Below are 12,335 nucleotides of genomic sequence, written 5' to 3'. Positions count from 1 at the left end.
ATACAGTTTGTGTTTGTGTTTGTATACAGTTTGTGTTTGTGTTTGTGTTTGTATACAGTTTGTGTTTGTATACAGTTTGTGTTTGTACACAGTGGCATGCTATTAATCTTATCAGAAATAAAAGGGATGTGTATGCTATGAGCCCAAGGGCACTAATAGGGAAAAATAGTCCAGTGAGGAAAGGAAATAAGGAAATAAATGGGTGTGTATATCTCTCTGCCTGTTATGGGTGTGAAAATGGCAATTGCGCTTTAATTGTTATTTACAACCGAAATATAGTTTTGATGTAAATATTTAATGACTGTAGATATCGTGAAATTTAGTTCTGAAGTTATGGTAGAAGTTTCATAGCTTTTGTTTTGAATTATATGAATTATATGACTTAAAATTGTAGTTTGCCTGTTAGGGGTGAAAATGGTAATGGTTTTAAATATATTTACAACATAAATATAGTTTTGAAGTTAAACTAAAAAATGAAAACTTCAAAACTAGGATGTAATTCCTCTCATAGGCGTAGGAGATAGTGATGATAATGAATATAGTTTTAATGTAAATATTAAGTAACTGTTTCTAGATATCGTGTAACGTAAGATATTTTGTTGCATTGCAATCATGATGAAATTCAGTTCTGAATTTAGGGTTGAAATATCATCGTTTTCTTTTTCTTTTTTTAATTATATGACTTAGAATAATACTTTCAAATTTTGTTGCATTGCAATCATGAGATTTAGTTGTGAATTTATGGTTGAAGTTTTATAGTTTTTTATTTTTTTTTATTTATATGACTTAGAATTATACCCTCATATTTTGTTGCATTGCAATCATGATGAAATTTAGTTTTTGATTTATGGTTGAAGTTTCATAGCTTTTGTTTTGAATTATATAACTTAAAATTATACTCTCAAAGCTTTTTCGTTTAACTTCTCGAAACTGTTCTTGTTAGGATTTTACCGGTCCTTGAAAAAACATCCCAGACACATTAGTCTTTTTTTAAAGTCTTTTTAAGGGTTTTTTCCGCGAAGAGAGAAAGGGGAGGCAGACAGAAAAGACTAAGGGTGAAAATACTTTGTGATTAGGGAGAAATGTCCCCTTTCCCCTTTCATCCCTTCTAAGCACGTGTGCAGCTCATTGTTATTTTATTTTTATTCTTAGAAGGGTTTTGCTATCTTCAACCAGGTGATGGAACCACATAGTAAGATTGAATGGGTTTTTGAGGTCTGGTTGTGGTGTTTTACAGGGACAGCGTCTTAGTGCTCTATTTATAAGACCTTGTCTGAGAGTAGTAATGACAGAACCTTGTCTGAGAGTAGTAATGACAGAACCTTGTCTGAGAGTAGTAATGACAGAACCTTGTCTGAGAGTAGTAATGAAAGAACCTTGTCTGAGAGTAGTAATGACAGAACCTTGTCTGAGAGTAGTAATGACAGAACCTTGTCTGAGAGTAGTAATGACAGAACCTTGTCTGAGAGTAGTAATGACAGAACCTTGTCTGAGAGTAGTAATGACAGAACCTTGTCTGAGAGTAGTAATGACAGAACCTTGTCTGAGAGTAGTAATGACAGAACCTTGTCTGAAAGTGTAATTTTTGAAGGTAGCTCGTCTGGGTGTGGTATTATGCCAGACGTCGTCTTAGTCGGGGGTAAATTGCCAGGTGTCGTCGGAGGAGGCATTTTTGCAAGCCCTCTTCTGGGTGTGGTAATATCAAGGACATCTGAGTCAGGTAGTTTTCAGAATATCATCTGGGTGTGGTACTATGACTGCTATTTTCTGTTGCAATGTTTTGCAGGATATCATCTTTGTGTGGTATTTTGCTTGACGTTTGGGTGTGGTATTTTTCTGGATGTCTTCAGTGTGTGTTATTTTCTTGGCCGTCTGGGTATCGTATTTTACTGGACATCATCTGGGTGTGGTATTTTGCTGGACTTCTGGGTGTTGTATTTTGTTGGACATCTGTGTGTGGTATTTTGATGGACATCTTTGGTATATCTTCAGGGTGTGTTGTGTTGCTGGACATCTTCAGAGTGTGGTATTTTGTTGGACATCTTTGGTATATCTTCAGGGTGTGTTGTGTTGCTGGACATCTTCAGAGTGTGGTATTTTGTTGGACATCTTCTTCGTGTGGTATGTTGCTGGACATCTTCTTCGTGTGGTATTTTCTTGGACATCTTCAGGGTGTGGTATTTTGCTAGACATCTTAAGAGTGTGGTATTTTGCTGGACTTCTTCTGGGTGTGGTATTTTGCTAGACATCTTCAGGGTGTGGTATATTTTGGACATCTCTGATGTGGTATTTTGAAAGACATCTTCTGGATGTGGTATTTTTCTGGACATCTTGAGTGTGGTATTTTAGTACATCATCTGGGTGTGGTATTTTTTACAGTTATTGTTAGATATCTATTTGTTTATCAATGAATCAATCTATTTACATTGCATAATTTGCAGTGCCTTCGTTTTATCATATAAGTATTAAATTCTGTTGAATAAATTTAAAAGTAGTTTTCTTAAATATTTAATTTTATATTTACAGCATCTCAATCCCTTTTCCCCTCCCAGAGAATATGGTTGGTAGTCGACTGTTTAGGGTAGTAACGAGAGAGAGAGAGAGAGAGAGAGAGGAGAGAGAGAGAGAGAGAGAGAAAATCTTCAATTCCAGTTGGAAGAACTGACTCCTACAGGCATTAGATCTACATTTGGAAAACATCTATTGTATAAATAAAAAAAGATGCTTAATTAAAGTTATAAAAAAATCTATAAATTTAAACATGATTAAATTAAAGAACTACAGTAAATAGTGAAACTCATGTGAGTGCTCAATGATAGTCGATAGAGCATTTTTGATTAGTTTGAACCTCTGAAATTTCAACGATTCAACAGCATACCTGCAAAGATCATTACATAATTTGGTCACATCTGGAGCAAGATTCTCTCTCTCTCTCTCTCTCTCTCTCTCTCTCTCTGGTAAATATTCATTATCTAAAAATAACCCTTGCCTTATAAACAGAAAAACACACGCACACGCATATATATATATATATATGTACATATATATATATATATATATATCCACGCGCGTGCACGTACGCTCACACGCAATAATATATATACACATTATATATAATATATATATACAGTATATATATGTATATAATGTATATATATATATATATATATATACATACATATATATATCACGCGTACACACAAAGACACACACACATATATATATATATATACTATATAATGTGTATATATATTATATTTGTAAGTATGTGTATGAATATATATATATATATATATATATACATATTTATGTATGCGTGTATATATGTGTATACAATTGTGTATATATAATATATATAATGCGTATATATATACACATATATATATGTATATATATATTAATCATATGTAATGTATGTATTAAAAAAAATTAGGATACCAACATCAATAATTGATATTGTGATATGAAAGGCAGTGGGTCACAAGGATGAGTGAAAAGTTAGTAAACTAGATGTGTGATACGAGTGGGTGGGTATATATTGGCGATAACAGGGTGAATTTAAACTTTTATGTTCCCTGGTATTTATATGTTTTTTATTTAGATTTTGATACGATGCAACAAATGTTAATACTCTCGCCGATTTATTTTAGAAATAAAAGAAGTTGGTATGCGCAAGCATTGTTGTTCTCTAAAATGTTAAGACAATGTTTCCTGGCTTTTAATTGCTTGGCAGAGGTTTCGTTTTAATTGTGAAATGAATATTCTCTCTCTCTCTCTCTCTCTCTCTCTCTCTCTCTCTCTCTCTGTATGCTTGTGTATAAAATTCCAGGTAAATCACATGAGCTATATGTTACAAAATTAATCTGATATAAAGGAATGTTATTTTCTTGACTTAGTTAACGTACAATGTTGGCTGATACTGACAAATTTAATTTAGTTTGACAACGATTTACTTACGGCTGTTAAACAAATCTTGTACTAAAGTAGATCTATGTTTATTTCTGTTATAAGCAGAAATAGGTAGATTGATACATTTCCAAAGCAGGTGTTTTGTCGCTTGGATAAATGAAGACATAATTTTGTAATGGACGCTCTTAAAATGCGTTTCAGTTTTCTGCTGATGAGATAGATTTATATTTAGTAAGTATTATTATTATTATTATTATTATTATTATTATTATTATTGATGTTGTTGTTGCTATTATTATTATTGTTATTATTATTATTATTATTATTATTATTATTATTATTGTTGATGTTGTTATTATTATTATTATTTTTATTATTATTATTATTATTATTATTATTATTATTATTATTATTATTATTACTAGCCAAGCTATGTCCCTAATTGGAAAAGCAAGATGCTCTAAGCCCAAGGGCTCCAACAGGGAAAAATAGCCCAGTGAGGAAAAGAAATAAGGAAATAAATAAATGAGGAGAACAAATTAACAATAAATCATTCTAAAAATCGTAACAACGTCAAAACAGATATGTCATATGTAAACTATGAAAAGACTTATTTAAGACACCACATGCTGTAAATTTATCTGAAACTTGTTGACATGTTGCTAAACATTGAACTAGTACAAGTAGATTGATATCTATCTGTCGTCGGACCTGTTTTGCTGTTCATTGCGAGAGAGAGAGAGAGAGAGAGAGAGAGAGAGAGAGAGAGTGTGTGTGTGTGTGTGTGTGTGTCTTATTGCGTAGGAAAAAAAATATTTTTTTTCTAAATTAAGGAGAATGACTTGCTCTGCTTCCCTAAATTAAAAAAACCAAATCTTTTTAATAATTTGTCTAATTGCCTAGAAAAAAAATTATTTTTTAATTAAGGAGAACGAGTTACTGTGCTCCCCTTAATTGTAAAACCAAATATTTATTATAAGTTTTTTTTTTTTTTTTTTTTTTCCCACATAATATTCATCAGCTTTGCGAGATGTTACGGGTATTTTGTGTTCTCGCAATACTATACTTGCATGTTTTAAAACCTCAAAAGGTACACCAATGGTAAAAAGTAGTTTTCAATCGCTGCCAAAACAAACACATAATTTTTCATTGCTCAAGATCGATTTTGCAGTGTGTCAACATAACTTGGATGCGCTTAGCTTCTTGCAGTGTTTTGGTTTCGTGTTTTTGCAATAAAATGAAGAGAAGACCTTTACGTTTTATTAGTAAAGACGCTGTTGCAATATTGATGTTGGTTTTACTGTGTTTATTGTGTGTTTTGAGAATAGATTTGTATACACCTTTTTGTCCGCTGATGCTTACCTTTATTCAATATGTGTCTGACGAACGAAAATAGGCTATTGATATATATATATATATATATGTATATATATATATATATATGTATATGTATGTATGCATGTGTATATATATATATATATATATAAATATATATATATATATATATATATACTGTATATATATATATATGTATATATATATATATATATATAAATGAATACACAATCTCTTAATGGTGTCCAAAATCAGAGATCGCATCTCTCTCGACAAATTGTCCAACAGATAATTTTCAGAATAAAAAAAAAGTGCCTTTACGTTTCTCCATTTATTATTTGGTGTCAACACGTGTTTCGAATCACGAATCAGGACTGCATTGGCTGAGTGATGGAATTACACTTTAATATATTTTAATATATCATATATACATACATGTATATATATACCTGTATATATATATATATATATATAATGTATATATAATATATATATATATATATATATATTTATTTATTTATATATATGTATATGTATATTTGTATTATATACAGTATATATATATATATATATATATATGTATACACATACCGTGTATAATTATAAATATGCAGTATTCTCTCTCTCTCTCTCTCTCTCTCTCTCTCTCTCTCAGCATTCCCTATTCCCCTTGTGCATCTTGTTTGTTAAGCAAGGCCTTAGGGGCGAGATTACTAGCTGTACGCCCCTTTTCTTGACCCCAGATGGGGCTGTTACCCATTCACATTTGGGTGTAGTTTGGGGAGAAAAAGCTTGATTGAATGTGGTTCCAGAAATCCAGGCTACTATACCTCCGAGTAATGAACAGATTTGACAAATAGGTGGGTTTGTATAACCAGTGTTATGAATGTAAATAACACTGCTATATCAACTACCAGAAATAGACTTCTTATGACATAGCTGTCATTGGATGAGGCAAAACTTTCACTTGAATTTGGCATTTTGCATCCCTAGTGAAGATTGAGGTTTAAGTATTTGGTCAAAGGCGTGCTTTTCCCATACCTTACAAGGAAGACGAAAGAGAGAGAGAGAGAGAGAGAGAGAGAGAGAGAGAGAGAGAGAATATCCCTTGTGTGACATATCTCGGGTAATTTAGTTAAGGAATTTTCTTGTTAACTTGGAATAGTCTTGCGTTGACGGCAGGCTGAGACTTTAAGACGCATCTGCCAACTTCATTCAAAAACGTGTTCCTTCTCTCTCTCTCTCTCTCTCTCTCTCTCTGGCGAATAGGTGTATCTTCAGTCGAGATTGGTGTTGTATTTCAACTTCCTGTCAACATGGTATTAGTCGGTATTCAATCTTTTTTTCAACGTAAATTTTTTTGGTGGATTTGTATATTAAACGAGGTTGATATGTTACGTTTTTGTATTGCCGTCAATTAGTCTCGGTTTTTGTGATTACTTTTTTGATAAAGGTGTTTTGACATTTTCATTATCGTCATTATTATTATTATTATCATTATTACCATTATTATTATTATTAATATAATTTTAATTATCGTCATTATTGTTGTTATTATTATTATTATTTATTGTTATTATTATTACTGTTATTATTATTATAAAATATTTTGTATTATTGTTATCATTATTATCAAATATTTTGTATTATTTTTATTATTAATAATAATAATAATGAAATTAATAATAGAAATAATAATATTTTAAAATATTTATTATTAATATTATAAGATGTTATTATTATCATTATTATTATCATCAAATCAAGAATTAAAGAATAACTACACTTCACACAGCTTCGCCATGAGAGATGCACAAACGTCAAAGTTAAAGGAGCCGTTTTAGAAATGGGGTGTTTTCTCCTAGCTCTTATCTCCACGGCCGTGCCTTGTCATTCACGCACGTGACGGGTTGGTGTTCAGCTTTCACTCATTTTGAGGTCTTAGTGATTTTCTATTTCCTGAAGAAAATGTCTCCTGAGATCTCACTTTATGATTTCGGTATTAGTTGCCTACTCTTTTACTGATTGTTGGGAGATTTTGTTTTATTTTAACATTTTTAAGTTGGTTTCTTCTGTTATTTTCAAAGTATGGGTTCATGAGGAATAGTTTCATTTGATGAAGAGCTATTCTTCCCAAAATAGCATTTGACGAAGCGCTATTTTTCCCTAAATAGCATTTGACAAAGAGCTATTCTTCACCAAATAGCATTTGATTCCATTAATAGCATTTGGCGGAGAGCTATTCTTCCCTAAATAGCATTTGATTTCCTAAATAGCATTTGACGAAGAGCTATTCTTCCCTAAATAACATCTGACGAAGAGCTATTCTTCCCTAAACAGCTACAGATTGAAAAGCCAAAGCTTATCTCGTTGTTTAAACCTTAACACTCAGTTCGCAAAACTCCGACTTGCTAAATGGAAGGTATTGAGACCTTGCCTGACTAAAAGTATGCTAAATGAGTCATCATAATGAAAGGAATGATAAAATAAAGATGGAGAATAATGGTCCGGGAACGAAAATAATGAATCATAACACCTTTAAGGATCTATTTCCCTAAATAGTAGTCTACAGTTGACATGCCAGTATTAACTGACATTCTTAAGATATAAAGACGGGTTATAGCACATTTCTAATTTTTGAGTGAAAATTCCGAGTAATTTTATGTCTGTCTAGGGATCATATACCAAAGTTTTTTTTTTGTATGTGTTCTTTTATAGTGAATAATTAAACCAATGATAATTTTAGTTAATAACGTAAAAAAAAATCCTCTTTATTGTAAATTTACTGTAAAATTATAGTATTTATATATTAAAAATGACTGCATTCTTGTAACCAATTTTTTTTAATTTATTTTTCTTACGGCGACTTTATATCATACACTAGTGTATGTGACCTGTCAAAATTGACGGCTAAATATTGAAATAGATATGCAAGCACGCGCACACGCTCATGCACATAGATACAACCCTCCCTCCTATCCCTTTCCTGATTACAACTCGCTAATCTGGGCAATTTGTGGGAGATTGTTTTGTGAGTGCTTGTCCGTTATCGTAAGGAAATATATATATATATATATATATATATATATATATATATATATATATTATATATATACATATATATGCACATATAAAATATATATAATTTATATATATATAAAATACAATGTAAAATATATAATATATATATAAATATATATATACATATATGTATATATATTTATATATATATATTGTATATTATATATATATGATATATATAAATATATATATATATATATATATATATATATACAGTATATATATAGCCAGACTCTTGCTCTTTGTTATATAGGGAAGATGGGCCCCTGAAACCAAACTTTGGATATTTCGTTTGTTCGTTTTCCCTGCGTTGTATAATGTTCTGTCTTACGTAACTCGAATTCTCCAATCTTTTACACCTTTTTTATTGTTGGTAGCAATATGTTTCCCTGGCCCATCTGCCTTTGGATTGCTAATACGTTAACTCATTTAGTTTGTCAGCGTAATCAAGTGTGTGTGTGTGTAAGATACGTGAGAATATGGTATATGGAAGGGTTAAAGTTGAAGGATGAATATGGCAGTGACTTACCTGTTTTATTTCTCCAAAGCAGTCCTCTATTAGAGAAAACGGGTTAATGTTTAAAGTTATCGGATCATCTAATAAAAAGAGTAAAAACAAGAGTTGTATATGCATTAGTCTGTTATATAGACATCTTATCCCTGAGTTAGCCCCATTGTCATTTGCCCTTTTAACAAATAGGCATTTATATTCTGAAGTCCTTAAGTCTTTTAAACGTATCCCATGTGAATATATGCTGTGTTCTAATAATGATGTTAAAATTAAAATGATAATAATTATAAGCGATATTCAAATTTCTTTGACCGACGTGGAAAGCTGGTATAAGAGTTAGAGTTCTCTTGGTTGAGGGTACACTCGGGCACACTATTCTATCTTATTTCTCTTCCTCTTCTTTGTTAAAGTGTTAATAGTTTATATAGGAGATATTTATTAAAATGTTACTCTTCTTAAAAATTTAATATTTCCTAGTTTCCTTTCCTCACTGGGCTATTTTCCCTGTGGGAGCCCCTAAGCTTATAGCATCGTGCTTTTCCAACTAGGGTTGTAGCTTAGCAATTAATAATAATAATAATAATAATAATAAGAAGAAGAAGAAGAAGACGAAGAAGATGAAAAAAAAGTTGCTTATAGTTTATATAGGAGATATTTATTAAAATGTTACGCTTCTTAAAAATTTAATATTTCCTTGTTTCCTTTCCTCACTGGGCTATTTTCCTTGTTGAAGCCCCTGAGCTTATAGCATCCTGCTTTTCCAACTAGGGTTATAGCTTAATAATAATAATAATAATAATAAGAAGAAGAAGAAGGAGAAGAAGAAGAAGAAGAAGAAGAAGAAACAACTTACAAAAGAGACGAGACGAGACTTGAGAGAAGAAACAGTCAGAAAAAAAGTTGATGGCGTGTGAAAGGGTTGATGTGCGTACAGTATTTCGTTTCCACCCTCTGATGTTAGTTACGTCTGGGTGAAATTAGGGTTTTACTGCCAATGGAGAATTTCAAGACTTCGCTTAATCCTGAATAATGTTCGAGGGGAGAAAAGAGGCACTGGCAGAAGGTGTGGCTGCTTTTGTGTTGAAATGAAGGCAATAATAGTGATTTATTATTATTATTATTATTATTATTGGTGTACGCTACTCGCCAATAATGACGGCTAAATATATAGATAAACATGCACATTGGGGGGGGGGGCTTATTACGAGGGACGGGTAGGGCTGAGTGTGAACGAATATATATATATATATATATATATATATATATATATATATATATATATATATATATATATATATATATATATATGGACAGACACTTGCTCTTTATTATATTGGGGAAATAATTATTATTATTATTTATCATTTTTGTTGTTGTTGTTGTTGTTGTGGAACGGTGCGGAATACTTCAGACATCACTATTAACCTAGTTGTTTAGTGATTTTATATTAATTTGGCTGTTTAGTGATTTTATATTAATTGGTAATGACTTACCCTGGGCCAGTCATTCTCACCCTCAACCCCTTTAATATGCAAAATGAAAGCACCCTGGCTTATTTTTGGGGACGGTAGGTAACGTCCATAAGGTTGAGTTTTACCGTCACGACATTTTGCGTTACCGCCATATATATGGTTAAAATAGTAATGAAAACGCGAATAACATGCCTTTGTACTTATATGTGGCGGAACGTGATGACGACCGCGGCATAAGGAATGTCCGAAAAGGAATGTCCGAAAAGGCCTATATAAGTTGAAACACTCCCGGTGTAATGTTTTCACGGATTAACAGACAAGCCTTCTACACGCCACCACTGATTTTCTCCGCCACAGTGAATACCAACAGTACAAGATCCACAACGAGCGAGCATGCTTAAGAAGACCATCCGGGCCTTTGGGATCGTCTTAGCAAACTCGACCTGGGGATTACGTAAATACATAGGCCGCTGAGGCCTATACTCTTCTTTCTCCCCCCAAAAAGTGCCTCGTTCTGACGGCTAACACAATAAAACTTTTTCTCGAGAAATAAGTTTTTTTTTTTTTTTTTTTTTTTTTTTTTTTTTTTTTTTTTTTAGGCTTCTCTCTCATTCCTTCTTCATCGTTAGATCCTTCATTGTCTCCTTGAATAGCCCATTTGCCTTATAGTTACTGTCACCGGATGGTATGAACTGCTAGCTTGACTGTCATTCTCGTGTGTCGTCTGCTCCCCCCTTTTTTTACCTCGAGATACTGATTTCCTAATAGTTATTGGTTTCTACACGTAAACGGAGAGAGAGAGAGAGAGAGAGAGAGAGAGAGAGAGAGAGAGAGAGAGAGACCCATCCGTTGGATTTGGTTAGAATACAAATCTTGATTTTATTTTAATTTTTGTATAGTAGGTTTACCACTTGCATGTGCATGGTAAGTCTAGTCACGCTGTCTCTTCCTGATGTATCTGCTGTTCTAATTATGCTAATAGTCATGCTACATTAACTGCCATTTATGATTGTTTGCATATCCTACTCTTAAGTTCTGCGTGTTCAATTTCTTCAATAGGTAGTAGGGTGATCAGGGAACCAGCCACCCGTTGAGATACTACTATTAGTGTGTTATTGGATCCTTTGACTGTCCAGACAGTTCTGCATTGGATTCCTCTCTCTTGTTAAAGCTCATTTTTACTATGCCTATACATACACCGAATAGTCTGACCTATTCTTTACACTTCTCCTCATACACCTGACAAAACTAAGATTACCAAGAAATTCTTCTTCGTTCAAGGTGTTAAGTACTGCAATGTAATTGTTTAGTGGCTACTTTCCTCTTGGTAAGGGTAGCAGAGACTCTAGCTATGGTAAGCAGATCCTCTAGGAGGATACTCCAAAATCAAACTAGTCTTGGGTAGTGCCATAGCTTCTGTACCATGGTATTCCACTATCTTGTGTTAGAGTTTCCTTGCTTAAAGGTACACTCTCGGGCACACTTTTCTGTCTTGTTTCTCTTCCTCTCGTTTTATTTTTTATTTTTTTATAGTTTATATACGAAAGATCCAATTTAATGTTGTTGCTGTTTTTTTTATTTGATTTTGATCTTCATCTCTTCTCGTGTAGTTTATTTATTTCCTTGTTTCCTTTCCTCTTTGAGATATTTTTCCTTGTTGGAGCCCTTGAGCTTATACCATCTTGCTTTTCCAACTAGGGTTATAGTTTAGCGTGTAATAATAATAATAATAATAATAATAATAATAATAATAATAATAATAATAATAATACTCGAGACGACCTAGCTAGGTAAGGGCTTAGAGAATTTTTTTTTTTTCGAATCTACATTCCCTCTTGAAATTATTCAATAAATTTTTCCCACGTATCTTGCTGCAGTCGCCACTAATAGAAAATTGATTACGTTGTGCTCTTTTTCCCTTAGCTTCAAAGTGACCATGACTTTTTATTTAAATGTTTTCTCAGCCATTTTTATCAAGGCGAATGAATGATATCTGTCTGGGTGGTGATTGAGCATTTTATTAGCCT

This window comes from Palaemon carinicauda, chromosome 19 (genome assembly GCF_036898095.1).
Source record: "Palaemon carinicauda isolate YSFRI2023 chromosome 19, ASM3689809v2, whole genome shotgun sequence".
NCBI classification, from domain to species: Eukaryota; Metazoa; Arthropoda; class Malacostraca; order Decapoda; family Palaemonidae; genus Palaemon; species Palaemon carinicauda.
The sequence above is the reverse complement of the archived record's forward strand: the minus strand, read 5'-3'. Positions refer to the sequence as shown.